Source organism: Tympanuchus pallidicinctus, unplaced genomic scaffold (assembly GCF_026119805.1).
Source record: "Tympanuchus pallidicinctus isolate F22 unplaced genomic scaffold, pur_lepc_1.0 scaffold22, whole genome shotgun sequence".
Classification (NCBI taxonomy): domain Eukaryota; kingdom Metazoa; phylum Chordata; class Aves; order Galliformes; family Phasianidae; genus Tympanuchus; species Tympanuchus pallidicinctus.
In genome coordinates this window covers 23262646-23268599 of record NW_026294739.1, presented here as the reverse complement: position 1 = coordinate 23268599, position 5954 = coordinate 23262646, and the positions used below count along the sequence as shown (strand labels likewise).

Genomic DNA, 5954 nt, shown 5'->3' with positions numbered 1-5954 from the left:
GCCATCCTTAGCTTCACTGCATGCATCTGTCCAACTGATACCAGCTTTTTCATCACCTCAGATGCTGGAAAAAAAACAAACAAACAGAAAAAAAAAATCCAAGCACGACAACATCAATTTGATGATTACTTACTTATTTACAGATTTTCATAAGCACTTAGCACAGCTCTTCTGGGGGTGGAGAAGTTTTCCTTGGTCTTTTTTTAATTTACGCTTTTTTATCACCCCTCTCATCCTCCATCTAACTTAAAGGTTTTTCTCTGCAAAGAAGAGAAAGAACGGAGCGCCAGGGACTGTGGTGCAGCTCCGCGTCGAACCGGTCGGCGAAGTTGTTTCCGTGGTCTCTGATGCCCCTTTGTGGCCAACCGGTGGAATGGCGGCCGTGTATGTTTGCTGCCGCAGACAGCAGGACGCATGCGCGCAGGCACGTGTAAGTGGTGTTCGTACTTAATCGTCGCTCTGCGCAACGAATCTGCCAAGTTTTGTTATGCTTAGTTCTCCAGTCAATAGTGCACATGCGCCAGAAAGCTTATAAATAGCATCGATTTCTAAGAAGCCTTGAGATGCGAGCAAGCAGTTAATTCTTGGACCACCGGCTCAGCGATACTTTTCTCTCTTCCAAACCTAGATGATCTTTATCTAATTTCTCGGGCGGTTTTACGCCCAAGCCCGTCTCGGTAATAGACTACTGGAGCTCCAGCAGAGCTTGCGTACGTATGCACCCCAAACCGCGGCGGGCGCACGCGTGTTGATTTCTGAACACTTTCCGGTCCCGTTATCGTGCAGTGTCGGCACCGCTGTACGCCAGTGCCGTGTCCGCGAATGTCCGAGCTGCTCGTGTTCCACTGCCACTGCGAGGGTTTTTAAAAGGGTGGGGGACGGTGCACGTCTGGGGGGGACGTCTGCTAGTCCACCGCGGGGGCGTGTAAATTGGACGTCACGGGGCGTTCAGAGCCAGCTGTGAGCCATACCGTTCCCGAGTGGGCTCGGGCATGAAACGGCGGAAATATATGAGGGGCATCCTGGATTAGAAGGGGAGATTATCGCTGAGCCGGCAGTCCAAGAATCGACTGCTTGCCCGTACCCGCAGTCGTTTGTCGAAACAGTTGCTGTCTTAAAGTTGGGTGCGTGTCCGCTACTGCTTGGAGGACTGATCACCATTGAATGCGGCGGATTAGCTGCGCAGAGCGGTTAAAATGCCGCTTCCGCATTTCTATTCGCGTGCGTCTTACTGCCTGCAGGACTAAGAGGCAGTTGCAGTTCTCCGCATTGACCACGAGGTGGCAGCAGAGACCACGGATAGAACTTTTCCGAGGGACATTGGCGGGGGCCCGCGGCGGAGTCCGTGGCGATCTGTTGTGTCTGCCTTGAGATGATGGGGGAGTAACGCGAAGCTAGAAGTGGGAGGGGAAGACGAAGAAAACAGAGGGAAACTACTCCTAAGCCAGAAAAGTTGTGCGAAGTGCATATGAATAGGTATTAAAAAAAAGAGATTTTTTTTTTTTTTTTTTAATTTTTTGTCAGTATCTGTGGCGTTGTTTTTAAATATTCACATACTGAAATGTAACTGCTCAGCACACTTAATGATAACGAAATTAAAGCATGGTGGCAGAAAGCACAGGGCTATATTGATGTTCGCACAGTCTCAATTGTGCTTTAATGCCGATGTCACCATGGGGTTGAGGATGGGGATAGGAATGCCTGTGGGGTGCGTGGAGTCTAGGAAGAAGTTGATGGCCATGTGCAGCGGGCTGATGGTGTTCTCTGGGATGGCTATGACGGTGGGGTCACCTAATTGGGGTTGCACCCCACATGTGGTGTTCACTGCCCCCAAAATGGGGCTTGTGCCCCACACATGTGGGCAAGTTCTACGGGGAGTGCGTTCTGGAGACAGTTTGTCTTTTCTCCAAATCTGCAGTGACTTCAGCAATCCTGCGTCATTCTGCAACGGAAATGGGGCACTGCAGCATGTCAGCGATCTCTGACTCAAGGAGCGCAGGGGCTGCACAAAGTATGCATGCTGCAGCCTCCCTGTTTCTTTGGGATTTGGGATTGATGTTTGAGCCAAAAGGTCACATGTTGCCATACAGGCAGGTGCTGGGTTCATCCACTGAGGACACCAAATCCAAAAATAATGTCACAGCGGCCTTTAATTGCTGCGTGAGCAGCTCAGCAAGCTTGGCCTGGGCCATGGAAGGGAGCATACAAACATCTGGAGCAGCCCCAAATGAGCTGGTTCTGCAGGTTGTTGTCTTCTGCTACTTGTCCCACATCCTCCGGGGTAGATTTGTTCATGATCAATGCTAATAGAGAACTTGCGTGGCATTTTTATTTCAGCATTTGTCCCAGTGCTTTGATCCCTTGCTGCTGGGATGGGGCATTTGCAGACTGATGCATGTGCTGATGTCCAGTCAGGCTTTGGGGATGAGTCTACATACCAGGGTATGTCTAGCAGGACTGAGGCTTGGGGACCAGGCCGGGTCAAATCCAGCACTTTGCTCTTGTTCTTAGTGTTTTCTTTTGCTCAGGAGGGCGGGTGGTAAACCTTATGAACCAATGCCTGCAGATGGGATTTGTGGAGAAAGAAGTCCTGCAGGCCTTGTGTGACATCCGTGGATCTATAGTGAGGCTGCATCGATGTGAATCACCAGGAATCCACAGAGGTGTGAAGGGGAGCTGTGGGCTCCAGTAACACAGGAAGCAGTGTGCGTGCTTGGGGTGTGGATGCTGCTGTGTGTTTAAGTGACCGTGATATCACTGCTTGGTCAGCTTGGGTGTATGGAACAAGTGCGTCGTCCTTTCTGATGGAGTCCTGTGAAAGGAGTCCTATGGGTTTGAGATCTGAGTTTAAACCTGCGTGCATCGTTCAGGAGTTGGGGTAGGGGATGAGGCAAGGAAAGGCGGGATAAGAGGATGAGGCTTAGGAACAAGAACCTCTTCAATCGGTACAAACTCTTGCCATTCTCTTTTTGGATTAAGAATCCATGTGGGTTTTTTAATGAAGAACACACTTGCTGTGCAGCTTGTGAATGAATTCATTCGTGCCTGTTAATTGGTGTTTTTCCTTACATGGAGCTGCAATTGAAATGGACACTTTGTGATCTGATGTCCGGCCCCCTCTGACATGCTCAGATCAGCCAAGCTGGCAAGGCCTGGCTCTCGGTTGGTGAGTTGTGCCCAAGGTCAGAGAGATGACTCTTGTTGGCTTTGAGGCGCGTCTTCCAGTTGCACGCTGTGTTCTTCCTGTTGCGTTGAGCTCTTGAGCTCCAGCCCTAAGTGAGGATGCAAGCGCTACCGCAGAAGGAACGGGTTTAGATTGGAAGTGCAGTGCAAAGGGCTGGAGCCAGCAGGAGCAGGGATGTGATCATCCCCTGTACTCAGCTCTGGTGAGTCTTCACCTTGAGTGCTGTGTTCAGTTCTGTCCAAGAAGGACATTGGAACCCTGAAATGTGTCCAAAGAAGAGCAGTGAAGCTGTGAGGGGTGTAGAGCACAAGTCTTATGCGGGGTGGCTGAGGGAACGGGGATGATTTAGTCTGGAGAAGAGGCTCAGGGCAGACCTTACGCCTCTGCACAATTACCTGAAGAGAGGTTATGTTGAGGTGGGGATAGTCCTTTTCTCCTATGTAAGTAGTGACAGGACTGGGGGGAATGGCCTCAAGTTGCATGAGAGGAGATTGAGGTTGGATGTTAAGAAACACTTCTCCAAATGAGTAGTCAGATGCTGAAACAGGCAGTCGGGGGAGGTGATGGAGTGACTGTCCCTGCAGGTGTTCAAGAAACATTGGATGTTATACTGAGCGATGTGGCTTAGTGGGAAATGGTGGTGGTAGGTGGACGGTTGGACTGGATGATCTTGGAGATCTTTTGCAAGCTTGCTAATTCTATGATTCTATGAAAGGCATCTGCTGGTGAGTGCTTAGCTGGACAGCAGGCAGCTGTTGTCTGTGCAGACAGCCACATCCACAGGGGTTGGAGGCTTTTTCACCTTAACCTTGTCTTTCATGTCTCGTGCCCAGTAAATCATGTTGTTTTAAAGCACCATCTTGATTTCTGCAGCCACCAGAGCTCTCCCCTGTGCTTCTCCCTGTAATGTGAGACTGTATCGAAGGCCTTGCAGAAGTCTGGGTAGGTGAAGTCAGTTGCTCTTCCTTTTCCCCGCCAATGCTGGAAATAGCAGGGAATGGGACTGGGGGACATCCCAGCAGTGGGTTCCTACCTCAACAGAACTGAATGGCTGTTCTGGTGCATGTATTTTGAATGAATCTGACACTAATTAGAGAAACAAGAGGCCTGTGAGCAAAAAGAATGTGCCACATTTTGTGGTGCAAGATGCTGTCTGAGCTGCTGCTAACAGTGCCCAGCATGCTTCCTTTTTGATGGGAAGAGGTTTAGCAACGATTTTTTAGATGAAAATAGTTAATCTCGTATTTCCTTTTCATTGACCGTTATTTCATATTAGTTCTTGAATAAGTTACCTTTGGATTCTACATTACTATTTATTACTGAAAAGAATACATTTGCACTCTGCACTTTTATCTGCGCAAAGAATCTTCTAAACGTTTCTGTGTGTGTTTTTTCTGGCACTGAGATGAAGCTGTGTGGAACATAGGCTTGGATGACTTTTCAATCAGGTGCAGGGATGTGTAATGCTCATCTCAGATGTTGTGCTGACACGAACAGCGGAGAGGTAAATTTTATGGAGTTGCGTGCTATTTTTTTTCCCCAGTCATAACCATGGAACCATGGAAGTGCTGCCCAGACAAAATGAGCATTTTTCACCCGGACTTCCTACAAATGACAGAGGAAGTGGAAGTCAGCATCCAAAACATCTGTGAGACCCCTGCAAAAGAATGGTGAGAGTCACCTTGGCAGGGTCCTTTGGCAATCTCAGGGTTCTGTAAGCTCTTAAGCTGCGTTGTAACTCCTCCTGTGGTGCTCACTCAGCTCTCCCTGTCTTCTGTGTAGGAGAGTTGGACTTCAGCTCCTTCCTGCTTCCTGTCTATGTGCTCCCTGCTTTGCCCATGGCCCAGTGAGCTTTTATTCCTCGCACCCAGATTGGCTTGTGTGGATAAGGGCATCTGTGTATGTCCATTTATTTTCTGCTTGTGGTGACAGGCTGAGCGACAGCTCACAGCTGAGCTTGCGTTAGTGAGACGCATAATAGCTGGAGATACGGTTGTGTGTGTCACTAAGACACGAGCTCTGTGGCGGCCATGAGCCAAAGAAAGAGCGAGTTTCTGTGTTTTATCTCTGTTTGCTCCCATTGCCCTGTGACGCTGTTGTGGTTGAAGCTGGTGGGTGGCTCAGCACCACACAATCCTTCGCTCACTCCCCTCTTCCCCATGGGATGGGGGAGAGAATTGGGTGGGAAAAGAAAAATAGAGCTTGTGTTGAAAGAAAACCGTTTACTAAGGTAGAGAGAAATGAATATATGTATGTGTGTGTGCGCGCACGTGTCTGAGGCTTGGTTTGCCCTATGAGCTCTTCTTGCAGTAGCTGTTTTCAATTCCATTGTAGGCGCGCGAGCAGCAGTGCTTTTCCCCCCTGTGTTCTGTGCCATGGTATTTGCCCTGTGGTTGGTAGAAGAAGGACCTGATGGAGTCAGCAGTAGATTCCGCTGATTTGCCCTCTGGTGCTTCATGCCTGGAGCTCACTGCTGCACAGAAGAGTGCACATGTGTTTATCCCAGGGCTGCAGTAAACGGGAGCCCGGTTGGCCCAGCAGTGAGCAGCATCTAGCGGGCTCTGCAGAGGATGGCTTTGCAGAAGGAGCAGGAGTGCCTGCATCCACCTGTGTCCTCAGATCGGTTCTGGCAGTGGTGCACCAGCTGTGGGCACAGTGACTGCATGCAGGGCTTGGCTCGGGGCTGCTGTGGGGCACTTACTGACCAAGCGTGTGCCTGGCAAAGCACAGCCACCCCGCACTCACGGCAAGCGTTTTTCTTTGTGTTGTG

At 49.8% G+C, this 5954-nt stretch overlaps 1 long non-coding RNA gene across 1 annotated transcript; it reads left to right on the top strand.

Moving 5' to 3' along the window:
* Positions 1-734: 734 nt before the first annotated feature.
* Positions 735-1503, top strand: LOC128082315 (uncharacterized). The gene is made up of 2 exons (XR_008207609.1): positions 735-1128; positions 1242-1503. It is a non-coding gene; the product is annotated as an uncharacterized LOC128082315 (long non-coding RNA).
* Positions 1504-5954: the final 4451 nt, after the last annotated feature.